Raw genomic sequence first — 12927 nt, forward strand, 5'->3', positions numbered from 1 at the left:
CTGAAGCACCCACCATGTGTGGTCACTGAATAGCTCTTGAAGACCTCCATTTGAACTCATACTTTGTCCGAAGTTTCCATTGACATCATGCTTAAAGTGGTGTCTTTGTAGCCCCCACCCATACCTTCTAGTGCTACACTCTGGGGACAAACAGACAAACCTAGCCCCTCCCCCAAATTCTTCTAGCCCGCAAGCATACTTTGAGCCTAGAGCCTTCTCCTCTCCAGGGTAAACAAGCCCACTTCCTTCTGAAGATACTGTACTCAAGGTTCCCATTTTTGGCCAACATCCTCTCAACACTCTCTTTTATCCTTATTCAACAATGAGGCCCATGACCAATGCCCAGTATTCCCTATGGGATCAGAGAGCTCAGAGAAAAATGGACAGGTCCCTTCTGTCTCCCTCTCATACCTATGTGAAGCAGTCCAAGATCTACTGGGCATTTCCAGCTGTTGCACCCTCCCTTGGGCTCACGCTACTGAGCTCCAGGTCTGCCATACTTTTTTCTCTTCAAAATACTCTGTCATTACACCTCCCACTCTTGGTCCTTGGAATAGGACTTTGTGAAGGGGAGTCTAGGGCCTTTAAATTTATTGGATTCTTGCACACAAACACATATCTTTACATTTTCTCTAATAAATTCCCTCTTGGGATCATAGATGCAAGAGTGGAAGAGAAGTTCAAGGCCATATAGCTCAAGCATCTCATTTTATAGAAAACAAAACTGGGGCTCAGAAAGATAAAATTATTTGTCTAAGTGCAGTAGAGAGAGTGCAGGGCCTAGAGTCAGGAAGACTTATCTTTCTGAGTTCAAATCTGGTCTCAGAAACTTCCTAACTGTGTGATCCTAGAGAAGTCACTCAACCCTATGTGCTTCATTTTTCTTATCTGTAAAATGAGCTGGAGAAGGAAATGGCAAAGCACTCAAGTATCTTTGCCAAGAAAACCTCCAATGGAGTCATGAAGAGTTGGACATGACTGAACAACAAGAGAGTTTATAAGTATCTGACATAGAATTTGAATACAGATCCTCCGAGTGGGGAGCTACCATTCTTTCCACTCTATTATGGTGCTCATCTGATCTGGCCCAAGTTCTAGGCTATTAGAGTCCCTCTGTATCCTTCTTCTGTCATGCAGCGTGTTATCTTTTCCTCCTAGCCTTGGATCATCAGCAAATGACACAAATGTCCAGGGACATGGGTAAGCATCCCATCTGGTTTCACTGGGACCCTGTGATATTTCACCAGGACTCTTTCCACAATGATCTTTCTGACTACTGCATAGCTGTTGGTGAAAGGTTCTGCATTTCTCATCAATAATAATAAAGGAAAAAGTTGAGCCCAGGAAATGATTATCTTCATAACAGGAAATAAGTATTTGGGGAGCTTGAAGGGAAAACAAAGGAAAGGGGAACAAAGGGAATGGAGTACGACAGAAAAGGGTCTGTCTTCTGCTAGGCCCAGAGGTTGGGGGAAGGGGTGGTCTTTCTGCAGTGATAGACTGCCAGCTGAGATCTGGCACATTCTGCCCACACCAGTCTCCATCCAAGGGTGAGGGAGATCAGGAGCCCCTGTTGGACAGAGGCTAGAGCTCTGGTGTGCAGCAGAGAATTAAAGCACATGGATTAAATTAGAATGCACCTCACTGCTACAGGGGCTGATGAGCCCAAAGTGGTTCCACATGGTGAATAAAAGCCTGATCCTGAAGAAGAACAACACTTATTTCTCTCTCCACCCCCAAAACTCCCCATGACTGCAGATTGCCCTCTCCATCCCAGCCAGCAATTGGTACAGCCAGATTTTATATCCAGTCCAATCAGAGGGAACATGGCATCTCCTTCCAGCCAAATAACAACTCATATTTGCAGCATACTGCAATCAAAAAATTTTAGAGTTAGATTATGCTATAAGATTCACTTAGTCAGACCCCTCCATTTTAGAGAGAGGGAAACTGAGGCTCATATTGGGGTGGGGGAGAACCTTTTGGAAGTCACAAAGGTGAAAGAACAGGGGGGCAGCTAGGTGGTGCAGTGAATAAAGCACTGGCCCTGGATTCAGGAGGACCTGAGTTCAAATCCAGCCTCAGATACTTGACACTAGCTGTGTGACCCTGGGCAAGTCACTTAACCCTCATTACCCTACAAAAAGGGGAAAGAACTTAGATACAATGTGAGGTCACAGAATTATACAATGGCCACATTGGAAGGGACTTCAAGGTAGTTCATCCTGTATGAGAACCATAATTTCTTCTACAATATATAGGGTAAGAGGGGATCTAGGCTTTGTTCAAAGACCTAGAGTGAGGGGGGACCCACTACATCCCTATGTAGCTCATTTCACTCTTGAATAACAATTAGTGCATAATTTTCATAAGCTTGAAATTTGCCTCTGCAATTTCCACTCCTAACTCCTAATTTTGGACTAAACAAACAGAAAAAAAATACTTCTTCCCCACAAGAGCTCTTCAGTTACTTGAAGATGGTTGACATCTCCCACATTAGGCAATCTTTTCTCCAGGACAAACTGGAACCATTTTTACTATTTACACTCATCCAGATTGAAAGTGATCTCCTTAACAAACGTGGTTCGCTTCCTCTAGAAATACTTAATCCAGACATTAACCCCATTCATGTTATTGCCATATCGTTTCTTCTAGAAGGTGCATGTTGGAGGCAGTTAGGTGATGCAATGGATAAAGCACCAGCCCACCAGCCCTGGATTCAGGAGGACATAAGTTCAAATTCACACTTACTAGCTGTGTGACTGTGGGCAAGTCATGTAACCCTCACTACCCCCCCCCCCAAAAAAAAGCATGTCAATCAATTTCCTTTTGACTTCACTTACCACACCATCTTAGGCCAAAATACCCTTTCCTAGCAACCTCTCCCCATTGTGTATTTATCATCTGCCCCATTAGAATATAAGCCTTTGGGGGGTGGCTAGGTGGCGCAGTGGATAAAGCACCGGCCCTGGATTCAGGAGTACCTGAGTTCAAATCCGACCTCAGACACTTGACACTTACTAGCTGTGTGACCCTGGGCAAGTCACTTAACCCCCATTGCCCCGCAAAAAAAAAAAAAAAAAAAGAATATAAGCCTTTGAGAGCAGCTACTGCTGACTTTTTGTCTCCATATCCCCATATGACAGTTCTTGGTATAAAGTAATCACTCAATAAATGTATTGAATTTATTTTATCATTTGAGCTAATTAATGTTACTTCCAAAATGTGGACTCCATTGGTATGATCACGGGACCCTGGCCACTCAAAAACCAGCTTGATCTTTATTGAGCTTGAAGTCCACTAAGTCCTGATTTTTTTTTCAGGAAAAAAATAAAGAAAAAAAACTGCTGTCTGTCTAGCCATGCCTCCTCCATCTTGTGCTTAAGTCATTTTTTATTACAAGGGTAAAATTTCACTTTTATTTCTACTAATTTTCATCTTATTAGATTCTGCTCCATGTTTTATCCTGCTGAGCTATAATTGGATTCTGACTGTCATAGATCGTGGATCCATTGAAATGTCAAAGTATCATTATTTTCAGAAATTGAACAAAGAGAAGTTGTTAGTTTCTCATAGAACATCAAATCTTCAGTTTCTAAGACCTATTCTGTTCTGACATTCTCTGTTCTCTGTGGGGTCCTATCTCTGTTTTTCTCCATATATACATTCTAATGTCTTTGTCAGTTCCAACATTCACAGTTCCAGGTTCTAAGAACTCTTCTCCCTCTGAAACCATGCATCCCAGGATGTTCTGAGTTCTGCCATTTGTTGTTCTTGGTTTCACTTAACTCTGACCTTCTATATTCTACAAAATTTACCAGCTATGGCATTCTTTGTTCTAATATGGCAATAGTGTTCTAAGTTCTTTCGATCACTAATATTCTGTGTTATATGTTCCCTCATTCTATGGAAGTAAGCCAGAGGCATATGCAAAATAAATTTTACATTGATGCAAGTCCATTTCAGAAGAGGGACTTTCATCTCTCCCTTTTTTCCTCCCGGGGCCTCTCCAAAGTACTGAAAATCAGCACATTTCTAGAAAAGTACCCTGAGTACTGTAGGTGTATGGGTTTGAAAAACCTGCCAGTCGCTTCTCATTGAAGCAATCAGAAATGCCATCAACTGTAATGAGAAGCACCCTGATAGAAAGGAGAGTTGCTTAGCAACGGATTCCATGATTGAAACCCTTATTGATGCTTTGACTACGGATCTGGGAGAGGAGCAGTGAGGTGACAGCCTCAGTCTAAAATCTCATATTAAAAAAAATGCCTTCAATATCTTGACATCAGGGAACAATATGTAGGATCCAGGAAATCTGTTGTCCAGTTAGGCAGTCTACCCCTGTCAAGTTCCAATGAGTCTGGCTCCATTGAAAAGAGTTGGAAATGAGGTGAAGAGGTACAAAAATGGCTCATGGTGCATGCTATGTACTCAGTCCTGGACATGGACAGAGCTGAAAGCTTGTTCTGACTCCCAAGTTCCCTGTCCACATCTCCAATAGATGCTAGGACATCACCTGGATATCCTATCAGCCTATCAAAAACCCAATGTCCAAAAAGAGCATCACTCCTCTTAAGCTTGTAACTTTCTCATTTCACTATTTAGAAATGCAGCCCCATCTAGTGCCTAGCATTGTGCCTGGCACATATTAGGTACTTATGAAATTATTGTGACTCGATTGATCCTTGGCTCTGCTTTCCCATGGTAAAAAAAGAGTATTCATTTTGACTCATACCTCACTATCACCTCATATATTCATTGTATCCCCAATGAGGTCATTCTATATTTGAACCTCTCTTCTCTTTTTTCTCAGCACTGAAGGTATACTAAACCCTATATGGATTATTGTAATAGTCTCTCAACATGTCTTTTGGCCTCCAATCTCTCAGACCTCTCATCTGTCCTTCTGATGCTGGCTGACTAATTTTTCTTAATATACAATCTGGTCAAGTCACTCCTTTTCAAAATTCCCTAGTTTCCCTTCTTTCTTACACAGCTCTCTGTGTTTCTAGCCTTAGTTTATACTCCTCCCTTTCATATAATCTATATTTCAGTCAAATTGAGCTACATTGTTCTGAAGCACATCTGTCACTTTTAAGACTACAAGATTTTGCCTACAGAATTCCCTCTGTCTTGATTTCTGGATCACTCTCTTTACCTATCGGATTCCTACCCATATATTAAAGACAAATTTCCCTATTTGGCTCCTCTAAAAATATTCCTTTACCCCATATCCCACTATTGGCTATGACATGGCACTGTATTTCTCTAATATACTTATTATTCAATGTTTTATATTATACTTTGCCATGCTAGTGCTTCATTCCTTTCTCATGCTGACTTCCATGAGGAAAGAGACAGTGACCTCTCAACTTTGTCCTTCTCCCAGTGACATGCACAGTGTTCTAAAAACAGAAGGCAGGCCCTACCAAGCTATAAAGACTTTAATATGGGCTCAGAAAAAGGCTCTGGATTTGTTACCTGAGGACCAGACTAATTAATTTCAGAGATATTTACCCCCCAGATCAGTAATAAAGTCAATGAAACCAGGAGATGAGTTATTTGGCTATGTCAATTCCTGGAATCTATCTGATAAATCATATATTTTTCTAAACCAGTGTAAGAGGAAGAGAATCTATGTGCAAAAAAATACCTAAAACAACTCTTTTTTGTAGTGTAAAGTAACTGGAAATGAAGGATGTTCCTATCAATTGGGAAACAAACAAATATGGTACATGAAATTTCTGGAACACTAGTGTTCAATAAGAAATGATGAAGGATATGGTTTCAGAGAAACCTGGGAAGATGTGTATAAACTGATGAAGAATGAATTGATGAGAATCAGAAGAACAATTTATGTTAGAAGATCAATATGATGAATATGAGCAATTTTGAAAGACTTAGGAAATCTAATCAATAGCAATAACCAATCATATTTACAAAAGACCAGTAATGAAGTATGCTAACTTACATGGAGATGCCCGATGGAATGTTGTATGACATAACCTAAAAGTAGGCCAGTGGAACTTGATTAAAGAATATGTGGAGGAAAGTATAAGAAGACTGTAAAGATAGGCAGGGTCAAGGTTGTGAAGGGATTTAAAAGACAAACAGAATATTTGATACAAGATCTTCGAGGTAATGGGGGCTACTGGAGTTTGATGATATCATGGCCAGACTTGTACTTTTTGGGTTGAGTGTAGGATGGATTGGCATGGGGATAGACTTAAGGCTGGGAGATATACCTTGTCAGTGTGAAGTAGTAATGGCATCATGGTTTGAGTGCAGAAAGGGATATTATGAGAGATAATGGGAAGGTAGAAATGACAAGAATTGGCAGTATATTAGATATGTCATTAGTGCAAGAGAGGAGTCAAGGAATGATGAGTCTAGTTGACTGGACACAATAGAGAATTTGGGAAGATCAGAGGGTTTTGAGAGAGAAAATGGGTCCTGTTTTGGAAGCATAGATCTTGAGTCTTCTCTGCATTAAACTGAGAGTCACACTGAGTTCTACTCCCATCTTTATTACCTATATCCATTCTGAGACTGTCAAGAAATGGTTAAAGCCATTAACAGAGGTGGCAAGGGAAGAAGCTGGCCAGGGCCTGCCATTTAGAGTGATATTTCCTAGATGTACATTTCCAGTCATTCTGATCTATCTATCTATCTATGGAGATGGTCCCAGATATTTAAGGCAAATGGGCTTAAGTGACTTGTCCAGGGTCACACAACTAGTAAATGTCTGAGGTGAAATTTGAACTCAGGTCCTCTTGACTTCAGAGCCAGTACTCCATCCACTTCACCACCTATCTGCCCCCTGTGCATAGTCAGGCAGCAGGTTCCATGGAAAGACCAGAAACAATAACATTTAAAGCTCATTTGATTTGATATGATCTTAGAGTAGTAATGTACCTTAGAGGAGCATGAAAGATATTCTGCTGGGCCTCAAAGGGCAGAACTAGGAGCACTGATTAGAAGTTGTGGTTGCCAGGTAAGGATGGAGGCAAGAAGAGAGGAATAAATAACAATTCTAGGTTTCATAAAATGGAATGGCTTCCACAGAGGGTAGTGAATGAGCCTTTGTTTGAAGTCTTCAAGCTAAGTCTAGGTTACCATTTACTGGTTACATTATATTTGTGATTCCTCTTTAGCTATAGTTTGGGCTGGATGGTCTCCGATGTTCTATGATTCTTCAATGTTTGCCTAGTTCAAAACTTTCATTGTGTAGATGAGGAAGCTACAAAAGGAGATGAGGTGATGTTAAACGACTTTTCCAAGCACATATAGTTAATGATTGATTATTATGGTAACAAGAAAAGAAATTAAATCAGAAGAAAAGGTGAAAATAAAATGATGGATGGATGGATGGGTGGATGGATGGATGAATGGAAAGATGGATGGATGGATGGATGGATATAAATAGGATAGATAGATAATAGATGGATGAATAGATGGAAGGGTGGATAGATACATTGAAATATAGATAAATAGATACATAGACTACTCTTAAAAGATAGGACAATGTGGAGTACTAGAAAGCAACAGAAATTGCAGAAGGAGGAGGAGGAGGAGGAGGAGGAGGAGGAGGAGGAAAAGAGGAGCTGTATAGCCACACTTTGCAGATGACTTACAGACTTTTTATTGCAAGTGCCAGTGGGCTGATGATCTTGAAGGATGCTAGGTCTATGGATCAGTATGGATCAGTATCAGGCCTTCCACGCTGTTTCTTAGCCCGTTGGATGCACCAACCAAGAGACTTTGAGAAAGTGAATGAAGCCTAATGGGATGCTTCTCTTCCAATTGTTTTCAAATATATTTTGAAGTGGACAACAGTTTTCTCCTTAAGCACCTTCACATTTTTCTCCCTTGCCAAGTGTACTTATGCTGTCTGGGGCTTGGTGCTTTTATCACCCATAGGCATTGGGGTTTTCAAAAAGAAATGATTATATAATTCACCCCCAAAAGTTAAACCAGACATGACTGGTTCCAAGATAATCGGTCAGGGCATTAAAAACATTTTCTGTACTTGTATCTTACCGATTTTTATCATAATTCAGAGATTTTGAGCAGCATGAGTCACAGAGAAGGGGGAAAAAATAAGACACCCAGCCTGGTGCTGTAATCAGCATATTACATCTCCCCAATGACTCATCCCATCAGACTGAAGTCAGTACAAACAGGCCTCCTGTCAAAAGACAGTATAGTTAAAGAAAAAAGGGGGAAAATGGGGAAACCGCTGTAGACAGGGCCCCTCAACTCCCCAAGTCTGAATTTTCTTCTGAGAAGGTTAAGAGAAGCAAAAGCTTGTGATTGATTGCGCGCGCACGCACGCGCACACACACACACACACACACACACACGCACGCACTCACACACAGAGGCTGAGTCACACCCCTGGAAAAAGGGGGCCTGCAGTATGCAAGAACAAACATTTTCTTCTGAATAAAGTCTCGCAGGAAAAGGAGAATCAGCCAGGATGTGTGAGACGGGTGTGATGCCATCAGATGCTGTTCAGTTGAATCTGTCACATTCAATTAAATCTGTCATTGCTGTAGACACATGGGGACTTGTCTAGGAGATAAGGATAGAGGAGAATCATGATGTGAATCCCAGCTCTGCTACTCACCAGCTGTAAGATTCTAGGCAATGCCATTTCACCTTCCTTCTACTCATCTACCTGGCAAGCTTTAATCAGGTGCTAGCTACGTTTAGCCACTGTGCTAGTGATCAGCATTAATTAAACACCTATTGTGTTCTAGGCCCTGTGTTAAATGCTGAGGACATGAAAAAAGGCAATAGACAGGCCCTTTCCTCCAAGAACTCACATTCTCATGGAGGAGACAGTATGCAAACACACACACACACACACACACACACATACCCATACCCACATACACACACACACACACACACACACACAAGTTCAAAGAGAACAAATATGAGATAATTAACAGAAGGAAGTCACTAGAATTAAGATACTAAGTAGAACTAAATAAAGGCAAAAATGAAATAACTGCTGTCATCAAGGAACTTACATTCTATTGGGAGATGATAGAGAAATGCACACAGAAAATAAAATACAAAATACATATAATATGTGTTGGGGGAGAGGGTTACTGGTCTAGTGTATAGAGTACCACTCTTGGAGTCAGAAAAACCTGATTTCAAGCTCAGCCTAGCTAACTCGCTGACTTGGTCACTGACTAGCTTGTGTGACCCTGATCAAGTTACTTTTCCTCTGCCTCGGTTTTTTCATCTGTCGAATGGAGATAACAAAAGCACAGGTCTCCCTGGGTTGTTGTGAGGATTAAATGAGATCATTGCAAAAGTGCTTAGCACAATGCTTGGCACAGTTAGCACTATGTAAATGTTACTTATTGTTATTATTGTTATAGGTATGGCTGCAACTACTGTTACTAGTATTAGTACTCCTACCACCACCATCAACACCACCAGCAGCAAGAAGAAAAGCCTCTTATAGGAGGGGAGAGCTGGGCAGAACTGAGCTTTGAATGAAATAGAGAAGACTGGAAGGAAGTAAGGTTCCTCCAGATGTAGAATTTGTCTTGCTAGCTACCATGTAACCAGGTGATTCACGTCCACTGAAGATTGCCCTTGATAGCCTCCTTGGCTCATGCTCATGCTCATGCTCATGCTCATGCTCATGCTCATGCTCATGCTCATGCTCATGCTCATGCTCATGCTCATGCTCATGCTCATGCTCATGCTCTCTCTCTCTCTCTCTCTCTCTCTCTCTCTCTCTCTCTCTCTCTCTCTCTCTCTCTCTCTCTCTCTCTCTCTCTCTCTCTTTCCAGGGTTGGGGCCAGGCCAGAGCTCTGGTCTTGGGGAGGGGAACATAAACTTAGACAGGCTCATCCCAAGTCCCAGCGAGGAAACTTGGTTAGTTGTGTGAGTTGGGACAAGTCCTTCCACCCTTTGAGCCTCAATTTCCTTCTTTGTCTAATGGAATCAATGACACATTTACTACAAAGCTGGGATTATTCCAAGAAAGTGTTTGATAAACCCTAAGTTGCTATAGAAAAGTGAGTCATGATTGTTCCAAATAACTGCCACAAATAACTTTATCTGCAGAAGCAAGACAGAAAGGGGTGGTGGTGGTGTTTCTGTGTTGAGGGTAGAATGAATGAACATCACGATGGAATTATGGACAGTGCCTTAGGATAGAGGGCAGCATCAAGGCAAGGAAATGGTCTTAGTGAGGGAAAGTGACTTACCCATGGACACAGGACTAGGAGGAATCTGAGCCAGGAATTGTACTTAAATCTTCTGCTTCCAACATCTGCAATGCTCCAGCCTTCAGGGAACATATGCTCTCAGGGGGAAGAGCCAAGAAACAGCTGGGTGCTCAGCTGGAGGCTTAGGCAAGACTCCAAGCTGGGAGGAGAGAAGAGGCTGGGTACACTTGCAGAAGCTTCCTGAATGAAGAGGGTCTAGTAATGTGCATATGACGTAGACAGCAAAAGAGGAGAAGAAAGGCTATTTTTGGGTGTTCAGGGACAGACAGCATGAGCAAAGTCTCAGACATAGGAATGAGAATGCTGTGCTCTGGGGACAACTCACAGAGTGGCAGATACATGGTCATGGGGAATTCTGGGCAGTTGTGGGAAATCAAGATAAGGACAGATTGCCTACAGGTGGAAAGTGACCTGAACAATTGTATATTTTAATAATGATAATGAATATTCCACTGTTAGTGGAGTTGTGAACAGATCCAACCATCCTGGAGAGAAATTTGGTTCTATGCCCAAAGGACTATAAAACTGTGCATACCCTTTGACCCAAGCAATATTACTATTAGGTTTTTCTCCCAAAAAAATCATAAAAAAGGGAAAAGACCCACATGTACAAAAATATTTATAGCAGTTCTTTTTGTGGCAAAGAATTGGAAATCAAAGGGATGCCCGTCTATTGGGGAATAGATGTGGTATATTATTGTAATGGAATATTATTGTGTATATAAGAAATACCAAACAGTATGATTTTAGAAAGGCCTGGAAACACTTGTATGAACTGATGTATAGTGAAGTGAGCAGAACCAAGAAAACATTGTGCACAGAGACAGCAATATTGTTTGATGGAGAACTGTGAATGACTTAACTATTCCCAGCAATACAATGATCCAAGACAATCCCAATCTTAAAGGACTACTGAGGAAACATACTATCCACCTCCAAAGAAAGAACTGATATTGACTGAACACAGACTGAACCATGCTGTTTTCCACTTTTTTTTCATTTTTTCATTTATTCAAGTTTTCTTATAAGAAATAATTAAACGGTACTGCTTTACATAATTGCACATGTATCAGCCACATCCATTTATGACCTCAGGGAGGAAAGAAAAGAGGGATAGAATTTGGAACTCAAAACTTTAAATAAAGATGTTTAATATTTTAAACAATGATAGCACACATTTGTATAGCACATAAAGGTTTGCAAATATAAGGTCTGCTTTATACACATATTCACATATATGTATATTATTTAATATGATCCTCACAACAATCCTGGGCAATAGGAGCTATAATTATCCTCATTTTGAAGATGAGGCAATTGAGGTAGACAAAAGTTAAGTGACTTGACCAGAGTCACATAGCTAATAAGTGTCCAAAGCAGGAATCGAACTCAGGTCTTACTGACTCCTAGCCTAGCATGCTATTAACTGAGTCACTGAGCAGAGACCCAGAACTGGAAGGGATCTTCCTAATCCAGAAGCTTTATTTTTCAAGATGAGGAGATCCAAGGCCAGTCAGATGAAGGGAATGCCCTAAGGCAATCCAGGCGGCATGACATAGCAGGAGAGGTGCTAGACTTTGAGGCAAGAAGACCCATGTTCAAATCCAGTCTCTGACACTTATTTTCTATGTGACCCTAGTGATCTAACTTCTTAGGAAAATGTAGGTTTGAACCCTACCTCAGATATTGACCAGGTTTGTTATCCTGGGAGACTGGGAATTGAAAAAAAGCACCCCTGCTGTGCTTTGGGTCATTGGAGAAGGGGACATAGCTGATGAGCTCCAGGCACTACCAACACTGCCATATTCATGGGTTAGATGGGCCATTTGGAGTCACTGGGGAATAGATATCTGAACTCTGGGTGAGGGGAGGTATTAGAAAGGAAGGAGCTGCCTCCCATCCCCTGCCTTTTGTTACTTCATCAGGCAGATGCTTATTCTGAGAAGTTTCCTGTTCTTCAAAGTGTGTTTACATTTTCTGTTTAATTAGTACCATGGCCTAAATTGGACTGTCTAAATGGATAAAGATCTTACTGATCCTAACTTCTGTGGTTAAAGTAATTCAGTATTTATGAAGATAGTTTCAACAAAGGAAAAGGGCAAAGTAGCTGGCAAAGGATGATGGAGAGACAGAGAGAGAGACAGAGACAGGGAGACACAGAGAGAAATGGAGACATTACAGAGAGAGCCAGAGAGAAGAGAGAGAGAGAGAGAGAGAGAGAGAGAGAGAGAGAGAGAGAGAGAGAGAGAGAGGGAGAGGGAGAGGGAGAGAGAGAGACAGAAAGAAGAGGTTCAATGGGGTGGGATGACAGACACTCAAAGCATGTATTAAGGGCTTACCATGTTTCAGGTACAGTGCTAAATGTGAGGTATACAAAGAAATGCCTAATAATTAAATAGAAGAAATTAACAAATGGATAGAGATAAATGGAAAATTAATGGGTAGATAATTGATAAATAGAAAAAAATGAATGAATGGAAATGGATGGAAAATTAATGAATAGATAGAGAGATGGATGGATGGATGGATGGATGGATGGATGGATGGATGGATGGATAGATAAAGTCTCTTCTTTCAAAGAGATCACAGACTAATGGGGAAAAGAGTTTGCAAATAGCTATGCACACAATATAAATGGAAGGTGAACTCAGATGGAACAGAGTGGGAA

Source organism: Dromiciops gliroides, chromosome 2 (assembly GCF_019393635.1).
Source record: "Dromiciops gliroides isolate mDroGli1 chromosome 2, mDroGli1.pri, whole genome shotgun sequence".
Classification (NCBI taxonomy): domain Eukaryota; kingdom Metazoa; phylum Chordata; class Mammalia; order Microbiotheria; family Microbiotheriidae; genus Dromiciops; species Dromiciops gliroides.